At 39.0% G+C, this 24,984-nt stretch overlaps 1 protein-coding gene across 1 annotated transcript in view; it reads right to left on the bottom strand.

Annotated features, from left to right (window-relative positions):
• Nkain2 (sodium/potassium transporting ATPase interacting 2) overlaps positions 1-24,984 on the bottom strand; it is a 750,666-nt gene that overhangs the window by 654,932 nt on the left and 70,750 nt on the right. The gene's annotated exons all lie outside the window — the stretch shown is intronic.

Here is a 24,984-nt window from a genome sequence, read left to right as displayed (position 1 = left end):
AAGCAGAATTGTTCCTGTCTAAGAACTGCAGGGACAAAAGTGGATAAGAGCCCTAGGAAAAGGAAGTCTAGTAACAGGCCCAAATTGGGATCTAGCTCAAGGGGAGGTTCCAAGACCTGACTGTAAAACAATATTAAAGAATAAATAAAAAATAAAAAGTAAAAAATAACCCAATTTTTAAAAAAAAGATCATGGTATATTGCATGAAATTCTCAAAAAAGTAAATTCATTTTAATATACCTATCATGCATGTATGTATCTAAACACACACATTACATATAAGACATTTGTGTGTATATATATGTATATATACATATATATATATATATGTGTGTGTGTCTAAACACATACAACCACCACATATTTAAAATGCTGCTACTTTCTCAATTTTCTACTCACAGCCCTCTGATCAAATGTTTAATTCTGAAATATATTTTCTGTGAAATAAATCACTTTACTACATTTAATTTTATCCTCTGTATGACATTTACTACCAATTTTTAGATACTCCATGAAAATGTAATAAGAAAGTGTAGTTTTACCAAAATTATGAATTTTATCATAATAAATTTCTTTAATTTTACAAAACACTACTACTTACTTTTATAAATTTAATATCACATAAGTACTCTTCAGAGATTATAGGTTTCAACTGCTTAGTACATACTGACTGTGTAAATTGTGTCTGTTAGTGTGACAGATGTGAATGTCTTTCTGTTTAATTTACACTGACACATTGACTGTACATATCCAGTAACTCATCACTCATTTCTTTCTATGAATTGATATTCATTTTGCTGTCATAATGACAAAGATACAATTATAAGAGTGAATAAGACACTTAATGATAATTTATATGAACATAATTTACTTTGATTAATTATCTCCATTCATACTGAGCTCTTTAGATAAAATTTTCTAGGAAAAAACACCATTTTTTATAATAGAGATATTTAAAATGGCCCCACTACTCTATGTTTTTAATAGCCATTAAAATGAGCAGTAGTGCACAGGACATTGCTCAAAATACGCAGTTTTGAAAGCAAAAGTGAGAATATACACTATGATAGTGCCTTTCCTCCATATATTCTGGGAACAGAGTCAGTGAAGTATAATTTATATTTGGAGATTCACCACTTTGGAACATTAATCCTCTGCCAATTCCATTCATATGCTAAGTCTGTATAATTAAAGTCACGCCTTCGATATGTTGATTGTCTAGAAACCAGAAAGGATTTCAGTCTCTTAGCAACTTTAGATCCATGAATAATTTTATACATGTCAATTGCTTCCTAAGTTGTGTTTTTTCAATTTCATTACGTCTTTTCCTTTTGTGCTATTATCTTTAGTGAAATCTGTCCTTTCACTATCATCTCTGATAATGCAACATTTTGTGAATAGTATCTGCTCATTTGCCTTTGAAAATCCCATTGGGAAAAAAATCTATAGCTTTCAGTTTGTATTCCAGTCATTTCATTGCCTTGTGCATCGGACTTCGGGTGGCTTTATGGATTGAGACACAAGAACAAGGTATCAGATTTAGTAATATTGACACAATAACCATCTTACAAATGTAGACACAGCTTGTTTATCTTTTGCATTAGAAATATAGTATTATTATTTTGATGTAGTAAAACTGTGGAATGAAATAGTGATATCTATATAATGTATAGTATTAATTTTAGTCAGTGTTAGTCATACAATATAAACAAATGTTTATATAAAATATGAGTGTATGCAATATAACTTATATAACTGTCTTATAAAATAGTTCACATGAGAAATTTTCATTTATATTAAAAAGAATTGTTAAAATATCTCTTCAGGGTTGGAATGCTTACACTAAAATATTCATTCATTTTAGAAAAATTTCCAAAAGACCTGAGTTGATTTTATGGCACACAGTACAAAACAACAACCACAACAACATCTCTAAATGTTTATTATATAAAATATAATAATACTTAGTCGTACTTAGTTAAAATTACAGCAACTGCTATGTGCTAAGAGTAAAATCTTCTAAGTGCTGTTTAGGAAGCACTCAGGAGACTCATGCTCTGGTTATATTTTCAATCAAACGCAAAACATTGTACTGAAATATTATTTACAAGTGAATTATTCAACTAGCATTTCAGTAGTAGTTCATATAGCTATTTGTTTATTTATTAGTTACTTTAGTTTATTAGTTATTTATTAGTTTATTTATTAATACTACCTGCTGGCTGAAGAGTCATAGCTGAACATCCAAGAACAATGTCCTTAGCCTCAAGGATCTACTTCAGCCAATGATATATCTGTTACTGTAAGTCAGGATTTAGGTCAGCAATGTCTGGTGGTATGAATCAAAAGGTTCTACCTATGATAATTTATCAGTTGGCAAAATTCTGAAGTGCTAAGCCAGCTTGAAAGTTCCTTGAGGGACAAACAGGCTTCATATATAGTGGTTTTGCAACAGATTTCTTGCTAATACTGGACTCTTTCTATTATATATTTTTTTCTACATGACTTCTCAGAAAACCTGTGTTGTTCCCATGCAAAACAATCCAAGAAGACTCTTAAAGCTCTTTAGCATGCAAAATGAAATAGTAGTAATGTTTAGTGAAATGAATTTTAAAAGAACATGACAAACTATTGCGAACACAGTCTTGGGCATGTTGTTCCTTCTCTATTAATGATTTTCATGTATTTGAAAAGTATTTCAAATCTCTCTGTGATTTTAATGTCTGCATTTACAATGGATATTGAGAAGGACTTTCCTAGTTTGGAAATGTCCCTGGCTGCTAAGAAATAAAAGCTGGAATCTAGCATCTCAAGTTTCTCAAAGAGTAAAGCAATTGCTTCACATTGCTTATATCTGTGCTCTATTAATCTACATTGGGTCTCCCACTCTAGCATCCACCAGAATCCAAACCATCCAAAGTGTAAGCCTCCATCTAGTATATTTGAACCAGTGATTCCAGTTATCCTCAGCCTCAGGAGTTCCAGTAGAATCCCTATGTAGATATCTGAGACAATCACAAGGAAGAGACCTCACATTATTCAACAGAATTTTTTTTTTGTAGCTGAGGTGCTTGTAGGTTCTTGGTATCTCATGCTTGACAGAGGCTAAAGATATGTTAAAAAGAATTTTCCACTTTAGAGATCAGTTTTGCCATAAGAATGTTGAATAATCCTTTAAGTAAACAACATACACTAAAGAACACTGTCACACTGACCACTGACAACTCTGCCACTGACCCCTGACCACTGTACAACTGACCCTTGACCACTGATCATTGACCAATGTGCTACTGACCACTGTCTCACGGACTGCTGACTGAGAAGTCTTTTTTTCTCTGATCCCTGACACAGTAGAGTAGAAAGAAATCTAGAAGAGGAAGACAGAAAGAATCACAAAAAACAAGACAAACAAACAAACAAACAGGTTATAGATTTCCCCAGTACTACTCTAAAAATTAAGGTCAGTCCTATATTTATCTGTGGGTCAGAAGCTACACCAGAATGTCTCACCAACATGACTGCCTACACCTTATCTGAAGGACAACAATAGACATACTAAAGTAGACAGAGGAGAGCCCATGAAGCCTTAATCCTATTCAAAGAATTATGGCCAATTAAAGAATATCTAAAGTTGGGAGACAGTCTCCTCCAGAGAATAGGATATCAATTGGTTACCAAATACCAAATGCTCAAGCATAAAAATATAGCAGTATTATAAAGCCTGAGGAGAATGCATTTACATATTTAGGAGTAGATGTATATATGTATATGTCTATAGGTAGCAATGATTAATGAAAAAAAGAGGCAGTGAATCAGAAAGAGAGCAAGGGTGAGGAACCTGGGAGGGTGTGGTGTAGAGTAAAAGGGAGAAAGGTTGTGATTATATTTCGATCTCAAAATTAAAAACAATAATTAGAGTCATAATTTGGTAGTAATGAGAAACATTGATAAGTGACTATTTCAAACTGAAATGAACACATATGGTATTAACATGCTAACACTTTTATGAGATCTTCCTGGGCTGATTTTAAAGGATAGCAAAATGTTAGATACCGATCATGCTCAAGCCATCTCCAATATTTCTTTTATAAATATTTAATAAATACCAGTAAGTTTAAAAGGATTATGTGAATGGTAAAACACTAGCCAAAAGCTACTTGGAAGTAAAAGTTTTATTTGACTTATGGCTTATATAAGGGAAACCAAGACAAGAGTTTAGTGCAGAAATCATGGAGAAATTCTGCTTTTTGGCCTGCCTGCTCTGCATGACTCAGCTACTTCTCTTATGAAGCCCTGGTCCAGGTGGTTAGGGATGACAGTCCACACCCAGAGAGACTCTCTCACATCAATTAGCAGTAAAGGTACTGACCCACAAACATGCTCACAGCAGGCTCATGGAGGCAATGCTCAACTAAGGTTCTTCCCAAGGGATTCTTGTTTGGCTTAAGCTGATGAAAATTAAGAGTACATAGAATAATACTTGAATGATATTTACTGTGCAGCTTGACAAAATATATCAACTGAAGCAAACAAAAGGTTTCTCAAGAGGTTATTCTGCTATACAATATCTTTGTCTTCCCCTCCCCCTCCAATAGAGTAACAAGCAATTTAATTTACCTACTTGTATTAATATTGCTTGGGTTTATTCTATATTGCCTCTGTTTTTTTTTTAAATGTTTTATTTTAAGTCAGTGTAGAAATGAGATTTTTGTATGGCATTTTCACAGGTGTATGTCAATCATTATACTTTGTTCTCATTCATTTCTATCCCTTATCATCTTCCCCTATTTTACACAGTTTCCCTTTTTCCTGGCTGTCCTCTCTCAGCTTTTGTTGTCACATATATTTATTTCATTGTCCTCTCTTTTCCAACTACCTTCAAATCCCCTCTCCCTGTTCTTAATCCTCCCTCTTTTCTTATTTTATGTCCATTGATGTTTTTCTTACAGGCATATCTGTGTGAGGGTATCAGACTCCCAGGAATTAGATTTACAGGCAGTTGTGGGCTGATATATGGGTTCTGGGAATTTAATCTGGGTCCTCTGGAAAAACAGTTAGTGCTCTTAATAGCTCTATAAGCTCTCTAGCCCCCTTATGATTTCCGTTTTAGACTAATGACCTACATGCATATATAAACATACACACAGGCAAACAGACAGAGATATACATACATATATATGTCTCTTTAAAGTTTCTGTTCTAGATATAAAGAAAGAATGCTACATCAGTTTTTCAAGGGTTCATTTCAGTTAACATAATTCTTGTTATAATAGTCTTTGCTATAATAGTTTACATTTTGTAGAAGTAATCACAGACATAGCACAGCATTGAATGAAAAATAACAAGGAAGTACATAGAGAATCTTCTGTATCTTTGCAAAAAAAATCACAATATGTTTATGTAGATTTTCTGTATCTGTTTTCTTTTGATTTTCAACCATAAAATGAGAGGCTAATAGTGTTTAATAGGATTATTTGGAATTATGGAAATAATTTTACGGTGTAGTTTTGTTTTTCTTTTTTAATTTAAAATAGATTCTACTGCTATACATCTGAACCACAGCTTCCCTTCCCTCGACTGCTTTCAACATCACCTCTTCCCCACTTTTCTGCCAGATACATTCCTCTTCCATTTCCATTCATAAAAATTCAGGCCTCCAAAATACAACAACAAAGCACAATATTACAAGATAAAATGAGACATAGCAAAAGTCTTCATGTTGAGGCTGGACATGGCAACCCAATAGCAGAAAATAAAAAGTCTCTAGAGCAGTCAAAAGAGTTAGAGATATACTTGTTCCTGCCTCCACCATGATCTAGTAGGCTTCATCCCCGGGATGCAGGGATGGTTCAATATACGGAAATCCATCAATGCTATCCACTACATAAACAAACTCAAAGAAAAAAACCACATGATCATTTCATTAGATGCTGAAAAAGCATTTGACAAAATTCAGCATCCTTTCATGCTAAAAGTCTTGGAAAGGACAGGAATTCAAGGCCCATATCTAAACAGTAAAAGCAATATACAGCAAACCGGTAGCCAACACCAAACTAAATGGAGAGAAACTTGAAGCAATCCAACTAAAATCAGGAACTAGACAAGGCTGTCCCCTCTCTCCATATCTTTTCAATATAGTTCTTGAAGTTGTAGCTAGAGCAATTAGACAACAGAATGAAGTCAAAGGGATACAAATTGGAAAGGAAGAAGTCAAACTATCACTATTTGCAGATGATATGACCGTATACTTAAGTGATCCTAAAAACTCTAGTAGAGAACTCCTACAGCTGATAAACAACTTCAGCAAAGTGGCTGGCTACCAAATGAACGCAAGCAAATCAGTAGCCTTTATATATTCAAAGCATAAGCAGACTGAGAAAGAAATTAGGGAAATGACCCCCTTCACAATAGCTACAAACAGCATAAAGTATCTTGGGGTGACTCTAACCAAACAAGTAAAAGACCTATATGACAAGAACTTCAGATCTCTGAAGAAGGAAATTGAAGATCTCAGAAAATGGAAAAACCTTCCATGCTTGTGGATTGGCAGGATTAATACAGTTAAAATGGCCATCTTGCCAAAGGCAATCTACAGATTCAATGCTATTCCCATAAAAATCCCAACCCAGTTCTTCATAGAGCTAGAAAGAGCAATTCTCAAATTCATCTGGAATAACAAAAAACCCAGGATACTTAAACTATTCTCAACAGTAAAAGAACTTCAGGGGGATTCAATATCCCAGACTTTAAACTCTACTACAGAGCAATAGTGATAAAAACTGCATGGTATTGGTACAATATCAGGCAAGCCGATCAATGGAATAGGATTGAAGACCCAGAAATGAACCAACACACCTATGGTCACTTGGTCTTCGGCAAAGGAGCTGAAAGCATCCAGTGGAAAAAAGATAGTCTTTTCAACAAATGGTGCTGGTTCAATTGGAGGTCAGCATGCAGAAGAATGCGCATCGATCCATTCTTATCTCCTTGTACCAAGCTCAACTCCAAATGGATCAAGGACATCCACATAAAACCTGACACACTGAAACTAATCAAAAAGGAACTGGGGAAGACCCTGGAGGACATGGGCACAGGGGAAAAGTTCCTGAATAGAACACCAATAGCTTATGCTCTAAGATCAAGAATTGACAAATGGGACCTCATAAAACTACAAAGTTTCTGTAAGGCAAAGGACACCGTCAAAAGGACAAAACGTCAACCAACAGACTGGGAAAGGATCTTCACCAACCCTAAATCTGACAGAGGGCTAATATCTAATATATACAAAGAACTCAAGAAAGTATAACCCAGAGAACCAAATAACCCCATTAAAAAGTAGGGTACGGAGCTAAACAAATAATTTTCACATGAAGAACTTCGGAGAGCTGAGAAACACCTTAAGAAATGTTCAACATCATTAATCATTAGGGAAATGCAAATCAAAACAACCCTGAGATTTCACCTCACACCAGTCAGAATGGCTAAGGTCAAAAACTCAGGAGACAGCAGGTGTTGGCGAGGATGTGGAGAAAGAGGAACACTCCTCCACTGCTGGTGGGATTGCAAGATGGTGCAACCACTATGGAAATCAGTCTGGCGGTTCCTCAGAAAACTGGGCATGTCACTTCCTGAAGACCCTGTTATACCACTACTGGGCATATATCCAGAGGATTCTTCAGCATGCAATAAGATCACATGCTCCACTATGTTCATAGCAGCCCTATTTGTAATAGCCAGAAGCTGGACAGAACCTAGGTGTCCTTCAACGGAGGAATGGATACAAAAAATGTGGTATATTTACTCAATGGAGTACTATTCAGCCATTAGAAACAATGAATTCATGAAATCCTTAGACAAATGGATGGAGCTGGAGAAAATCATACTAAGTGAGGTAACCCAGTCTCAAAAGATCAATCATGGTATGCACTCACTGATAAGTGGATATTAGCCTAGAAATTTTGAATACCCAGGACATAATCCACAAATTAAATGATGTCCAAAAAGAATGGAGGAGTGGCCCCTGGTTCTGGAAAGACTCAGTGCAAGAGTATAGGGGGATTCCAGAGCAGGGAAGTGGGAAGGGGTGGATGGAAGAATAGGGGGACAGAAGAGGGCTTATGGGACTTGCGGGGAGTGGGGACCCAGAAAAGGGGAAATCATTTGCAATGTAAATAACAAATAAAAAATAAACAAAAACAAAACAACAAAAAATAATAGACAATCAAATGGAAAGGAATGATTTGACTCAGCTCATCACTGATGTTATTCCAATAAAACTAATTTGACCTTTAAAAAAAAAAAGGAGCTCTTTGCTCTCTGCTCTCCCACACTCTCTCACCTCTCTGCCCCTGGGCCTCTTCCCCCCTCCACGTGGTCATGGCCGGCCTCCACTCTCTCTCTCTTCTCTCTCTCTCTCTCTCTCTCTCTCTGTCTGTCTCTGTCTGTCTCTCTCTCTCTCTCTCTCTCTCTTGCTCTCTGTCTCTCTCTCTCTACCTCTCTCTCTCTTCTCCCCTTCCTTCCCTCCCGCTACCCCTTCCCTATCTTAAATAAAGCCCACGTGGAACTAAAAAAAAAAAAAAAGGAATCCCACCATAAAAATGCCGAACTAACAGCCATACTATATATGCAGCCCCATGCTCACTGTGATTGCCACAATAGTTTGTGTGCCCATTGATCCCTACTTAGTTGATTCAGAGGGCTTTGTTCTCCTGATGTCTTCCTTCTTGGTTGGATGCATGTCAAGCAGCACAGTGTTAACTGAATCACCCCCAGAATACTCATTCCCAACTTGCTTCTTTCACCGCAGTTGTAGAGTTTTAAAGGAGTGGTTTGTTCCCCCAGTTTTCAGTAACTCCTTAGTTTCTATAGACCCACATGTGTGCCAGATCAATAGGCATGTTACTCTACATGACAAGGTGTGCTGTGTTAATGGCCTCAAAGACACAGTTGGGACTCAGAAACTGACAAAGGAGAGCTGTTTGCAATGCCAGGAGCAGAGTTTCCTTCTGACCTTCTCTTGGCTGCCTTTTTCTCATCCTATGTTCTCTCTTAATGGCCAGCCAGAGATACCAGAATATCCTTCCCCAGAGCAACACAAAGAAAACTTTTCCCCAAGGCAATCATAAAACCATAACTCTCTCCTGCACATAGGAAATGAATAAAGTCATTGCAGAGGCTCTTGCTTCACACCTAAGAAAAGAGAATTTTCCAAATGAAAAGAGATAACCTAACCCAACTGACTACCTTACTCACACCTAGCCATATCAAGTTAATCTGTTATGCTTTACTCTTGCTAAAACATTTTATGGAATATGTGTATCAGAACTGATATAGTTTATGATGTGCAAGAGAGGGGTTTATCCTCCTTTTTATCTCTAAATATATTTAAATACCATTTCTTCCTTCATGAAATGCTTAATTTGTTTGAATATATTTAGGGTTTTTGTTTTTTTTGTTTTTGTTTGCTTGTTAGTTTGTTTTTTGTTTTGGTTTTGCAAATCTATATTTCATTGATAAATGCATTATTCATTAGAAAATGTAAATTTTAACATACTTTGGTGAATCTTCCACCAAAGAACAAAGTGATGATTAATGAACATAATAGTCATCTGGAGGCTTCAGTTTTTATTTAAATTTATAAGTAATTTTTAACCATACCTGTATTTTATATTTTGGAATGAAAAAATGTGACAATTTGTAGATGTAGAAATGTAAAATGGTTTAAGAGGATATTTTCTAAAGATCGTGGCAATAAAGAATAAAAATCCAATTGTAATTGTCAAGCTTTATGTACATTAAAATCTTTCCACTTCCATCAGTGACAACCACAGGAAACACATGGCTATTGATCGCATGGTATTTGTATAGGATAGATTAATGGCTTCTTCTCCCGTAAATATAAATATTTCAATGTGAGATCAGCAACAACCAACAACCAACAACCAACAACTGTGAACAGCATTAAATTCCATTTACTCACCTTCCCCAGAAGTCCCTTGAGGTACTTTCTGGTGGAATAACAATAAAACCATAAAATCTAATTTACCCCTAGCCATATTAATTACCTAGTATATTTTGAAATAGTCATTCTGTTTAGAATATTATATTTGCACTACTATTATTCAAACAGAACATTTTTTTTGTCTTTTTTTTTATTTGATATAATTTATTTACATTTCAAATGATTTCCCCTTTTCTAGCCCCCCCCCCACTCCCCGAAAGTCCCGTAAGCCCCCTTCTCTTCCCCTGTCCTCCCTCCCACCCCTTCCCAGTTCCCCGTTCTGGTTTTGCCAAATACTGTTTCACTGAGTCTTTCCAGAACCAGGGACCACTCCTGCTTTCTTCTTGTATCTCATTTGATGTGTGGATTATGTTTTGGGTATTCCAGTTTTCTAGGTTAATAACCACTTATTAGTGAGTGCATACCATGATTCACCTTTTGAGTCTGGGTTACCTCACTTAGTATGATGTTCTCTAGCTCCATCCATTTGCCTAAGAATTTCATGAATTCATTGTTTCTAATGGCTGAATAGTACTCCATTGTGTAGATATACCACATTTTTTGTATCCACTCTTCTGTTGAGGGATACCTGGGTTCTTTCCAGCATCTGGCAATTATAAATAGGGCTGCTATGAACATAGTAGAGCATGTATCCTTATTACATGGTGGGGGATCCTCTGGGTATATGCCCAGGAGTGGTATAGCAGGATCTTCTGGAAGTGAGGTGCCCAGTTTTCGGAGGAACCGCCAGACTGCTTTCCAGAGTGGTTGTACCAATTTGCAACCCCACCAGCAGTGGAGGAGTGTTCCTCTTTCTCCGCACCCTCTCCAACACCTGCTGTCTCCTGAATTTTTAATCTTAGCCATTCTGACTGGTGTAAGATGAAATCTTAGGGTTGTTTTGATTTGCATTTCCCTAATGACTAATGAAGTGGAGCATTTTTTAAGATGCTTCTCCGCCATCCGAAGTTCTTCAGGTGAGAATTCTTTGTTTAACTCTGTACCCCATTTTTTAATAGGGTTGTTCAGTTTTCTGGAGTCTAACTTCTTGAGTTCTTTATATATATTGGATATTAGCCCTCTATCTGATGTAGGATTGGTGAAGATCTTTTCCCAATTTGTTGGTTGCCGATCTGTCCTCTTGATGGTGTCCTTTGCCTTACAGAAACTCTGTAACCTTATGAGGTCCCATTTGTCAATTCTTGCTCTTAGAGCATACGCTATTGGTGTTCTGTTCAGAAACTTTCTCCCTGTACCGATGTCCTCAAGGGTCTTCCCCAGTTTCTTTTCTATTAGCTTCAGAGTGTCTGGCTTTATGTGGAGGTCCTTGATCCATTTGGATTTGAGCTTAGTACAAGGAGACAAGGATGGATCAATTCGCATTCTTCTGCATGCTGACCTCCAGTTGAACCAGCACCATTTGTTGAAAAGGCTATCTTTTTTCCATTGGATGTTTTCAGCCTCTTTGTCGAGGATCAAGTGGCCATAGGTGTGTGGGTTCATTTCTGGATCTTCAATCCTGTTCCATTGATCCTCCTGCCTGTCACTGTACCAATACCATGCAGTTTTTAACACTATTGCTCTGTAGTATTGCTTGAGGTCAGGGATACTGATTCCCCCAGATTTTCTTTTGTTGCTGAGAATAGTTTTAGCTATCCTGGGTTTTTTGTTGTTCCAGATGAATTTGATAATTGCTCTTTCTAACTCTGTGAAGAATTGAGTTGGGATTTTGATGGGTATTGCATTGAATCTGTATAGTGCTTTAGGCAAAATGGCCATTTTAACTATATTGATTCTACCGATCCATGAGCATGGGAGGTTTTCCCATTTTTTGAGGTCTTCTTCCATTTCCTTCTTCAGAGTCTTGAAGTTCTTGCCATACAGATCTTTCGCATGTTTGGTAAGAGTCACCCCAAGATACTTTATACTGTTTGTGGCTATTGTGAAGGGGGTCATTTCCCTAATTTCTTTCTCAGCCTGCTTATCCTTTGAGTATAGGAAGGCCACTGATTTGCTTGAGTTGATTTTGTAACCTGCCACTTTGCTGAAGTTGTTTATCAGCTGTAGGAGCTCTCTAGTGGAGTTCTTTGGGTCACTTAGGTAGACGATCATGTCGTCTGCAAATAATGATAGTTTGACTTCCTCCTTTCCAATTTGTATCCCTTTGACCTCCTTATGTTGTCGAATTGCCCGAGCTAGTACCTCTAGTACAATATTGAAAAGATAAGGAGAAAGGGGGCAGCCTTGTCTGGTCCCTGATTTCAGTGGGATTGCTTCAAGTTTCTCTCCGTTTAGTTTGATGCTGGCTACCGGTTTGCTGTATATTGCTTTTACTATGTTTAGGTATGGGCCTTGAATTCCTGTTCTCTCCAAGACTTTAAGCATGAAAGGATGCTGAATTTTGTCAAATGCTTTTTCAGCATCCAATGAAATGACCATGTGGTTTTGTTCTTTGAGTTTGTTTATGTAGTGGATTGTATTGATGGATTTCCGTATATTGAACCAACCCTGCATTCCCGGGATAAAGCCTACTTGATCATGGTGGATGATCGTTTTGATGTGTTCTTGGATTCGGTTGGCAAGAATTTTGTTGAGTATTTTTGCATCGATGTTCATAAGGGAAATTGGTCTGAAGTTCTCTTTCTTTGTTGGATCTTTGTGTGGCTTTGGTATCAGCGTAATTGTGGCTTCGTAGAAGGAATTGGGTAGTGTTCCTTCTGTTTCTATTTTGTGGAATAGTTTGAAGAGTATTGGTGTTAACTCTTCTTTGAAGGTCTGGTAGAATTCTGCACTGAAACCATCTGGTCCTGTGCTTTTTTTGGTTGGAAGACTTTCTATGACTCCTTCTATTTCTTTAGGCTTTATGGGACTGTTTAGATGGTCTAGTTGGTCCTGATTTAATTTTGGTATTTGGTATCTGTCAAGGAAATTGTCCATTTCCTCCAGATTCTCCAGTTGTGTTGAGTACAGGCTCTTGTAGTAGGATCTGATGATTTTTTGGATTTCCTCAGTTTCCGTTGTTATGTCTCCCTTTTCATTTCTAAGTTTGTTAATTTGGATACTTTCTCTGTGCCCTTTGGTCAGTCTGGCTAAGGGTTTATCTATCTTGTTGATTTTCTCAAAGAACCAGCTCCTAGTTTTGTTGATTTTTTGTATGGTTCTCTTTGTTTCTACTTGATTGATTTCGGCCCTGAGTTTGATGATTTCCTGCCTTCTACTCCTCCTGGGTGAAATAGCTTCTTTTTGTTCTAGGGCTTTCAGGTGTGTCATTAAGTTGGTAATGTATGCTCTCTCCATTTTCTTTTTGGAGGCACTCAGGGCTATGAGTTTTCCTCTTAGCACTGCTTTCATTGTGTCCCATAGATTTGGGTATGTTGTGTTTTCATTTTCATTGTGTTCTAAAAAGTCTTTAATTTCTTTCTTTATTTCTTCCTTGACCAAGGTGTCATTGAGTAGAGTATTGTTCAATCTCCACGTGTTTGTGGGTTTTCTGTTGTTTCTGTTGCTATTGAAGACCACTTTTATTCCATAGTGATCAGATAGGAGGCATGGGATTAGTTCTATCTTTTTATATTTGTTGAGGTCTGTCTTGTGACCAATTATATGGTCGATTTTGGAGAAGGTACAATGAGGTGCTGAAAAAAAGGTATATTCTTTTGTTTTAGGATAGAATGTTCTATATATATCAGTTAAATCTAATTGGTCCAAAGCTTCAATTAGTTTCATTGTGTCCTTGTTTAGTTTCTGTTTTCCTGATCGGTCCATTGAGGAAAGTGCAGTGTTGAAGTCACCCACAATTATTGTGTTAGGTGCAATGTGTGCTTTGAGTTTTAATAAAGTTTCTTTTATGAAAGAGGGTGCCCTTGCATTTGGAGCATAGATGTTCAGGATTGAGAGTTCTTCTTGTTGTATTTTTCCTTTGACCAGCAAGAAGTGTCCCTCAGAGTCTCTTTTGATGACTTTGGGTTGAAAGTCAATTTTATCTGATATTAAAATGGCTACTCCAGCTTGTTTCCTGAGACCATTTGCTTGTAAAATTGTCTTCCAGCCTTTTACTCTAAGGTAGTGTTTGTCTTTGACCCTGAGGTGTGTTTCCTGTAAGCAGCAAAATGTAGGGTCCTGTTTACGTATCCAGTCAGTTAGTCTGTGTCTTTTTATTGGGGCATTGAGTCCATTGATGTTAAGAGATATTAAGGAATAGTGATTGTTACTTCCTATCATTTTTGACGTTATTTTTTAAATTTGATTGCTTAACTTATTTGGGTTTGATGAAAGGTTACTATCTTGCTTTTTTCAGGGTGGAGTTTCCCTCCTTGTATTGGTGTTGTCCTCCTATTATCCTTTTTAGGGCTGGGTTTGTGGATAGATATTGGGTGAACTTGGTTTTGTCGTGAAATATCTTAGTTTCTCCATCTATGGTGATTGAGAGTTTTGCTGGATATAGTAGTTTTGGTTGGCATTTGTGTTCTCTTAGAGTCTGCATGAGATCTGCCCAGGACCTTCTAGCCTTCATAGTCTCAGGTGAAAAGTCTGCTGTGATTCTGATAGGTCTTCCTTTATATGTTACTTGGCCTTTTTCTCTTACTGCCTTTAGTATTCTTTCTTTGTTTAGAACATTTGGTGTTTTGATTATTATGTGACGGGAAGTATTTCTGTTCTGGTCCAGTCTGTTTGGAGTTCTGTAGGCTTCTTGTATATTCATGGGCATCTCTCTCTTTAGGTTAGGGAAGTTTTCTTCCATAATTTTATTGAAGATATTTGCTGGCCCTTTAAGTTGTAAATCTTCACTCTCATCTATGCCTATAATCCTTAGGTTTGGTCTTCTCATTGTGTCCTGGATTTCCTGGATATTTTGGGTTACAAGCTTTTTGCACTTTGCATTTTCTTTAACTGTTGAGTCCATGGTTTCTATGGAATCTTCAGCATCTGAGATTCTTTCTTCTATCTCTTGTATTCTGTTGTTGATATTTGCATCTCTGTCCCCTGATTTCTTCCCAAGGCTTTCTATCTCCAAAGTTGTCTCCCTTTGAGTTTTCTTAGTTGTTTCTACTTCTGATTTTAGATCCTGGATGGTTTTGCTTAGCTCCTTCCCTTGCATGTTTGTGTTTTCCTGTAATTCTTTAAGAGATTTTTGTGTTTCCTCTTTCATGAGCTCAGCCTGTTGACCAAAGTTCTCCTGTATTTCTTTAAGAGATTTTTGTGTTTCGTCTTTCATGACCTCAGCCTGTTGAGCAAAGTTCTCCTGTATTTCTTTAAGTGTTTTTTGCATTTCCTCCTTGTTGGCTTTTGTATTCTCCTGGATTTCTTTCAATGATTTTTGTGTTTCCCTTGCAAGGGCTTCTAACTTTTGATCCATTTTCTCCTCAATGTCCTTCATGTGTTCCTGTACCAGCATCATGACCAGTGATTTTAAATCCAAATCTTGTTTTACTGGTGTGATGGGGTATCCAGGACTTGCTGGTAGAGGAGAATTTGGTTCAGATGTTGCCATATTGCCTTGATTTCTGTTAGTGACGTTTCTGCGTTTGCCTTTTGCCATCTAGCTCTCACTGGTGTTACTTGGTCTTGTCAGTGCTGGACTCACCAGTGCAAGCTGCCCCTTCCCCGTTGGCCTCTGGTGCACAGCTTACACTCTGCACTGCCTATAGACAGGGTGCTGTTGTCCAGGCTGTTCAGATCCCGAAGCAGGCACCTGAAGGCTCCCGCTGGGGCCCGCAGGATTTATTGGAGCACACCGACTTCTCCCAGCTGGCCGCCCGGAAGCCCCCACTAGCCTCTTGAGGGACCTGGAGATGTGGCGGCCACCCAGGCTGATCTGAAGCGGAGAGAGTTGAGCTGGGGGCTTCTGCCTGAGGCCTTGCCCCAGATTGTGTCTGTGGACCAGGTGGAACCCGTGTGCACCCCCAGGGAGCTCCGAAGGTGAATGTTGCTGTGACCTCCCCTGTGCTCCGCTCACTCCGCTGGGCAGCCGATTTCCCCAACCGGGCTGGCGCACACTAGGTTAGCCTTGTCGCCTGGGCCCTGAGTCCAGGCAAACGCCTGGGAGGCCAAGGTCCGAGCAAAGTTCCCCTAGGGCTATGTCTGTTATTTGGGTCCGCCAGGTGACCTGGATGGCGGGCGTGCGCGTCTGCGCTCCGCGAAAGCACCGGGAGAGTCTGTTGTGCTAATAACCTCCTGGGCTGGTTGACACACAGATGGCCCACCAAGCCGCCCAGTTCTTGGGGTCAGTCCTGTGCCTTTTGGGGCCTAGACCCCCGTTTTGTTAGCCTCAGGCTACGCTTGTTAGCAGTCTCTGCCCTCCCGAGCACTCTGGCTCCTGTAGGCAAAATGGCGGCGCGTGCACCGGCCGGGGCAAAAAAAAAAAAAAAAACTCCTGGCTGGGTTGGCGCCCCGATGGCCACTCGAACAGCCCAGGGCCTGGGTGCAGGCCAACGCCCGTCTGGCTCAGACCCCTGCGGTGTTGGGCCTAGGATTATGTTTGTGTACCTCAGTCTGACCGATCTCTGGAGCCCGGGATCAAGATGGCGGTGAGTCTCTCCTGACTGGCGGGCAGCCGAGTTCTGAAGTGGCTTCCATGCAGGGCAAACAGAACATTTTTATGTTAGGTTTTTTATCTTTTTAAATTCTCTTTCACTCTTGCTCTGGTGTGTGTGTGTGTGTGTGTGTGTGTGTGTGTGTGTGTGATTATATGTATGTGTGTGTTGTGTGCATATTTGAATGTGGTTGTAAGCAATAGTGGCTGTGCATGTGGAGGCCAGAAGTGAACCCTGGGTGTTGTCCTCTGTTTATCTCCATCTTATAAGACAGTGTCTCTCAATGAACCTGGGTATCATCTTATGAGGTATGCAGGATGCCCATGAAGAGCTAGTACTGTGCCATTTTATTTACCTGACATTTAATTGGATATCAGAAGCAAGTTTTGTTTCATGTCCACTATAATACATAAATTGATGTTATACAATGGTCTTTCTACACCTGCATGACCTTATTGCTCATTGAATAATTGGAAGTTATTGTTGATATACTTTCCAATTCAAGCCTGTTTGTTTAGATCAGAGTATTAATTACACTGTTCTTCAGTATTACTTTGATTTTGTATATAGGAATATATGCTATCCTCACACAGCAAAACATCTATAGTTCTCTGAGTAGTGGCTGTTAAATGATTCAGCTCCTGATTTGCCAACAGTAATAACAAGTAAGGTGAGACTGTAGACAGTTTGATGGTCTATACTTAATGCAGTTTTCCATCATGCTAGTTGAGAGTTGAGGGACATGATTACATACATCATAGTAGGGCATTGGGTGATCTTACACCTATGTTATTTGTACATGTAAACTCTCAGCATAGAAATTTCAAGGACAGCATGCTGTGATTATAAATCAAAGTGCTGAGTCTAAGCGGATGCTGCTTTTACTAATCATCTTTTGCTTGCTTGTATTAAAATAATACTTGGGCTCATTAAAATTCCTAAGTCATTTACTTTATAAAGACTTGTAAAGGTCTTGTTTAATATCTTTAGGTGGTAAAAGATTAATGGATTCCTTCTTACAATAGCATTTCAGTAAACATATATGGTATATATTTCATTATCCACAGGTAAAATAATACAGCAATAAATGAGTCAGTGGTGGAGGATTGAGTAGAAAATGAAGTATGAAGCCTTTACTGAAGGCCAACTGAACTCCCAGATTATCTCCTGCATTTTGAGGGTCACTCTCTGTACTGGGTGGTTTTGTGTGTCAACTTGACACGGGCTGGTGTTATCACAGAAAAAGGAGCTTCTGTTGAGGAAGTGACTCCATGAGATCCAGCTGTGGGGAATTTTTTTCAGTTGGTGATCAAAGGGAGAGGGCCTATTGTGGGTGGTGCCATCGCTGGGCTAATAGTCTTCAGTTCTATAAGAGAGGGCAGAGGATGCAAGCTAGTAAAAAACATACCTCCATAGCTTCTGCATCATCTACTGCTTCCTGACCTGCTTGAGTTCAACTCCTGAGTTCCTTTAGTGATGAACAGCAATGTGGAAATGTAAGCTGAATAAACCCTTTCCTCCCTAACTTACTTTTGGACATGTTTTGTGCAGGAATAAAAACCCAGACTAAGACAAATTGCTACCAGGTAAGGGGTATTCCTATGACAACCTGTTTTAGGAAAGGCTGTGGAAGGTCTTTGGAACTTTGGGCTAGAAGATCCATTCAGTGTTAAGAACTCTGTGGGATGTTGTGTAGGAGCTTAGAAGATAATTTTGAGAACAGTGCAGAAGATGGAGGCCTGGCTTATGAAATTTCCAAGGGAAGATGAAAGACTCATCAGCTCTGTTGTTATTTTGATTGTGAAGATTTTGTGGTTTTGGTTAGCTGGGGCTGAAGAGTCATCTGTGATTAACAGGATTCTAGAATTACTAAAGCGAAACCTTTGCAATATTGGGACTATTGATGCTGGTTAGATGGAGTTAAGAAATTAGGGGTGATTAAGAAGAGATCAGCATCATTGAGGTAAAATTTTCTGGGAAGTGTTTTCTGAGAGCACAAAGAGGCTGTGTTCCAAAGATAGCTAACGTTATACCTCGTGCTGCAGCTGGACTTGGTTATGTATAAGCATCACACAGGTGGTACTGGTTTTGAAGGCATGAAGGGGCCATGAAGAGCAGCTGAGGCTTGGCACTGTGAGAAGCCATGGAAGTCCATTGGTGAAGGGGCAGCCTCAGTTGCAATTGATTGCCCAGGACTGAAGGGGCCATGCAAAGGAGTTGAGGCCTATGAGAGGCCATTGGTGAAGCCTAGTTATTGTGGAAGACAGCAGTGTTTTGGAAATGCCAGTATCATGAAATGACCACCAAGAACAGCAGCAGCAGTAGAGTGCAGGTATTTAGAGACTAGAAGACAAACTATGTACTACAAAGGGCAGAACTGGAGAAGTGATTCAAGCCCTTGGAGGAATCCAGAAGATCATGAGTGGATCCAAGACAATGGATGGTTGGAGTTCAATTTTGCTTTTAATTGTGACTGTGCCTTGATATTATTTCCTTTTGAAGGAAGGAAGCATTTCAGTGGATCCCACAGTTAAGAGACTTTTCATTGTAAAAAGACTGAATTTTAAAAGAGATAGTATGTTTTAAAGGGATTGAAATTTTAATACATAAGAATTTGCAAAGATTGTGGAACTTTTTAAATAACTTAGATCTTGGGGATGAATAAGAAAGTAAAGGTTGAGGCTTAATAGTGAAGTGTTTGTGTGTCAAGTTGACAAGGGGTCAATTGTGATGAACAGCAATGTGGAAATATAAGCTGAATAATCTCTTTCCTCCCCAACTTGCTTCTTGGTCATGATGTTTTTTCCACAATAGAAATCTTGACTCAGACACTCTCATAATATTAAAACAACTCATCTTCTTTCAGCGTGCTTCTTTGGTAAGGTAGAATTTATTCATTTCCTTAGCAAACTTCTCTTTGAAGAAGGGAATCTTTACATTTAACAGAATAACTTCAATTCTGTAAAACTTAAAGTCAGAAACAATACTCAGACTACAGAAGTTCACCAAGCCTTGACCATAAACTGTCTTCAGCATCCCTTCAATGTCATTCCCTATATTTTGAAAATCAGTACCTTCATCGGTTCTTCATCATCTTTGGTCCAAATGTCTCCTAAGCAGCTGTCATATTTCTACTAAATAAACTCCTGAAGCTAGCACAGTTATGTGAAAAGCTCATTCCAATTATTGCACTTATGAACACATTTATGTTAAATGGTTTATTTCTACATTCAACCAAAATAATTTTAATCTGATAAATGAATGAAATCATTTTAAGCATCCTTTGCACCACTTTTAGGGAAGGCTTCCATTTCTCCTGTTCTCTCACAATAAATCCTTGGATGATTGTATGATTTCTTCTCTTTTGCTGTATGATTTTATTTGTTAGCTTATAGCACTGTTGCTTCTCTCCATACAGTATTTGGCATTTTATTAACTAAGGTTATTTATCACATACAAACTGAAAACAATTCTAGGTTCATCTAGAGCCGAATAGGTGTATTTCTCCCTGTACCTGATGCAATATTGTTGCTCATTTCCTTCCACCTAAGAAACAGGATGCCCAATTTCTATGATATCACAACTACAGTTCTTTTTCTGTTCCTCTATAATGCTGTATGGTATTTTCTTGCATTTTTCTTCCCAGTTGGGCTTTTCACTAGGTCTCTATACATTCTTTTTACATTATATATCCTTCTTTCACACACACACACACACACACACACACACACACACACATATATATATATATATATATATATATGGTTTAGAAATACATATATATCCTTTAATTTATTATGTTGTATTCACCCTTCTTCTAAGTCCACCACAGAAAAATGCTCAACTGTATTATTAAAATATTTACCATGTATTATTATCTCTAAATATTTATGATGCAACAAATTTATTCTTCTGCCCAGATATATCTTCCTTGTTCCCAGATTTCTGAATGTTCCTGCTTGATTGACACTTTCATGTAGTTGCCAAACTGGAAGTTTGTACTCCTACAAAGATGTATCATCTGCATACAAAATTTTAAGTTGCCATTCATTGGCCAATAATGTAAGATGGATTTTTCACCATCTGGTTATACAATCCCAAATCATAAAACCTGTTTGACATTTTTCCTTTGTAATATTAAAGAAATTACTGGGATTCAACCGTGTTTAGACCCTTCCAGCCCTGGCACTTCCCTGCAACCAATAACCACACCAGCCCATTGACTTCATTTGCAACATTACAGGTCTCATAGTTTACTTACCATTTATAAATACTTCTTGGTTTCTACAGTCTGGTAGTAAGATGGATTTTTTTTTTTTGGTTTAGAAATTCAAAGGATGTCTCCAGAACTATTGTTTTTAATGATTTTCTACATCCCAGTCTTGGCTGAGAGAATGATAAGGTAATATATTTATCTTGTTCCTGTGAGGGGCTATTCATGCTTCAGGAAGCAGAGTTCATGAAGTCAAAGTATAGCGGCATGACTTACAGAATAAAATATCCAAGTCTGTATTAAAGGTCCAAAATCCTGCTGCTCTCATTTATATACCCTGTTCAATAGCACTTGAGGTCAGGAAATGTGACAAGCTCATTCTTGTGTCTGCATATTTTAAGCTCCATCTTAGGTGTTTTTATTTCTGCCTGGAAAAAAATACCATGCATCCTTCAAACTATAGCCTAAATTTTATTTTCATTATGGAGTCCTTCAATTCACTGAGAGAGGTACTATTGCTTCCTCTTCTTTTTACAATAATTTTTCTAATAATATTTCTTAATCTAATGCTCATTTGCTGTGCAAATGCCCTACAGTTGCATATGGTACTTTCCATATAAGTTTTACATAAACAAGTCAGTGGGAATATGAGAGTTGACAATGTTCCAGGGCCTGGGCAGCTCTGTGGGCTGTATGTGCACCAATCATGTTGGGCGGTCATTTGCCTTGCAGACTGCCCAGCACTTGGAGGAGCGCTCCTCCATTGTGGCTCCTGGATGCCAGAGAGATCTAATGGACAGCATCTGCTACTTAGACATAGCCCGAGGCTTACATCGCTTGGGTCTAAGCCTGTCAGGCTTTTGCCTGCACCCAGGCCCTGGGCAGCTCTGCAGGCCGTCAGTGTGCCAACCCTATGGGGTGGCAGTGTCTTTTGCTCTGCAGAGTGACCAGCACTTGGAAAAGGTCCCCGCAGCATCTGGCATCTTCGCTCCTAGTCTGAGCAAACTGGCAGCACCAGGTTCACAGAGACAACCCAAGTATAGCATTGCTTGGGGCAAGACACACCAGGGCTCCAAGGGCACCCTTGATGTGTGAGGGTAGCACATCAGCAATCTGTGCCAGGGGAAACCTAGTCATCCAGGGGTGCATAAAAAAACTTACAGGCTCACAGGAGGTTCAAACACCAGCCAGTGACAACAAGACCAACTAACGCCAGAAACAACCAGATGACAAAAGGCAAATGTAGGAATGTTACTAACAGAAATCAAGGCAATATGGCATCATTTGAACCCAATTCTCCACCAACAGCAGGTCCTGGACACCCCAACACACCAGAAAAACAAGATTTGGATTTAAAATAATTGGTCATGATGCTGTTAGAAGAACACAAAACGGACATAAAAAAATCTCTTAAAGAAATACAGGGGAACATGAGTAAGTTAGAAGAGCTTACACTGGAAACACGAAAATCACTTAAAGTAATTCAGGAGAATATAGGTCAATAGATAGAAGCCAATAAAGAGGAAACACAAAAATCACTTAAAGAAATGTAGAAGACATTGAGTCAACAGGTGGAAGTCATGAAAGAGGAAACACAAAAATCTCATAAAGATTAAAGGAAAACACAAACAAACAAGGAACTGAGCAAAACCATTCAGGATCTAAAAACAGAAGTAGAAACAACTAAGAAACTACAAAGGGAGACAACTTTGGAAATAGAAAACCTTGGGAAGAAATCAAGGGCCATAGATGCAAATAACAACAACAGAATACAAGAGATAGAAGAAGGAATCTCAGATGCCAAAGATACCATAGAAACCATTGACTCAGCAGTCAAAGAAAATGCAAAATGCATAAAGCTTGTAACCCAAAACACCCAGGAAATACAGGACACAATGAGAAGACCAAACTTAAGGATTATAGGTATAGATGAGAGTGAAGATATACAACTTAAAGGGCCAGCAATTATCTTCAACAAAATTATGGAAGAAAAGTTCCCTAACCAAAGAGAGAGATGCCCATGAATATACAAGAAGCCTACAAAACTCCAAACAGATTGGACCAGAACAGAAATACCTCCCGTTACATAATAATCAAAACCCCAAATGTACTAAACAAAGAAAGAATATTAAAGGCAATAAGAGAAATAGGCCAAGAAACATATAAAGGAAGACCTATCAGAATTACACTAGATTTCTCACCAGAGACAATGAAAGCTAGAAGATCCTGGGCAGATCTCATGCAGACTCTAAGAGCACACAAATGTCAGCCAAGAATATTATACCCAGCAAAACTCTCAATCACCATAGATGGAAAAACCAAGATATTCCATGACAAAACCAAATTTACACAATATCTTTCCAGAAATCCAGCCCTACAAAGGATAAGAGATAGAAAACTCCAATACAAGAAAGCAAATTACACCCTGGAAAAAGGAAGATAGTAAGTAATCTTTCATCAAACCCAAAAGAAGATAACCACTCAAATATAAAATTAACATCAAAATGACAGGAAGTAATAATCACTATTCCTTAATATCTATTAACATTAACGGACTCAATTCCCCAATAAAAAGACATAGACTAACAGACTAGATACATAAACAGGATCCTACATTTTGCTGCATACAGGAAACATACCTCAGTGTTAAAGACAAACAGTCAGTTAGGGTAAAAGGCTGGAAGACAATTTTACAAGCAAATGGTCTCAGGAAACAAGCCAGAATAACTGTTCTAATATCAGATAAAATTGACTTTCAACCTAAAGTCATCAAAAGAGACACGGAAGGACGCTTGTTGCTGGTCAAAGGAAAAATCCACCAAGAAGAACTCTCAATTCTGAACATCTGTGCTCCAAATGAAAGGGCACACTGATTTGTAAAAGAAACCTTACTAAAGCTCAAAGTACACATTGCACCTTACACAATAATTGTGGGTGACTTCAATACTCCACTATCCTCAGTGGACTGACTGATCAGGAAAACAGAAACTAAACAGGGACACAGTGGAACTAATTGAAACTTTGAACCAATTAGATTTAACAGATATATATAAAACATTTCACTCTAAAGCAAAAGAAAATACCTTTTTCTCAGAACTTCATGGTACCCTCTCCAAAATTGACCATATAATTGTTCACAAGACAGACCTCAACAAATATAAGAAGATTGAACTAATCCCATGCCTCCTATCAGATCACTATGGAGTAAAAGTGGTCTTCAATAGCAACCAAAACAACAGAAAGCCCATATACACATGGAAACTGAACAATACTCTACTCAATGATACCTTGGTCAAAGAAGAAATAAAGAAATAAATCAAATACTTTGTAGAATTTAATGAAAATGAAGACACAACATACCCAAATCTATGAGACACAATGAAAGCAGTGCTAAGAGAAAAACTTATAGCCCTGAATGACTCTAAAAAGAAAATGGGCTCTCGGCGGCGGCGGTGGCGGCAGCAGTGGCTGCTCCAGCTGAAGGGCCATCAGCAGTGGAACCAAGGCGTCACAGGGACCAGTTAGGCCCTGCGCCCACGACCACTGACCTTCGCTGACCAGCCGGGCTGCAAGCAGCTGCAGTTGTGCGGCGCCTTTCCTGCACGGAAGCCACTTCAGAACTCAGCCTCCCACCAGTCAGGAGAGGTGCATCCATCTTGGTTCCGTACTCCAGGGATCGGACAGACTGAGGTACACAAACATAATCCGAGGCCAACACCGCGGTGGTCTGAGCCCGACGGGCATTGGCCTGCACCCAGGCCCTGGGCGGGTCGGGGGGCCATCGGGGTGCCAACCCAGCCAGGAGGTTTTTTGCCCAGGCCTGCATGCGTGCCGCTGCCATTTTGCCTGCAGGACGACAGAGAGCTCTGGCGGGCAGACCTGTAACAGGCATAGCCTGAGGCTAACAAAGCGGGGGTCCAGGCCCCAAAAGGCACAGGACTGACCCCAAGAACTGGGCGGCTTGGTGGGCCATCTGTGAGTCAACCCGCACAGGTGATTGTTAGCAAAGCAGACTCTCCCGGCGCTTTCAGGGAGCGCGGGCGCGCACGCCCGCCATCCTAGTCACCTGGCGGATCCAATTAACAGTCATAGCCCTAGGGGAACTTTGCTCGGACCTTGGCCTCCCAGGCTTTTGCCTGGACTCAGGGACTGGGCAGCCAGGCTAACCTTGTGTGCGACAGCCCGGTTGGCGGATTGGCTGCCCAGCGGAGAAAGCAGAACACAGGGGAGGTCACAGC

Source organism: Apodemus sylvaticus, chromosome 23 (genome assembly GCF_947179515.1).
Source record: "Apodemus sylvaticus chromosome 23, mApoSyl1.1, whole genome shotgun sequence".
Taxonomy (NCBI): domain Eukaryota; kingdom Metazoa; phylum Chordata; class Mammalia; order Rodentia; family Muridae; genus Apodemus; species Apodemus sylvaticus.
This window is presented reverse-complemented; position numbering and strand designations above follow the sequence as displayed.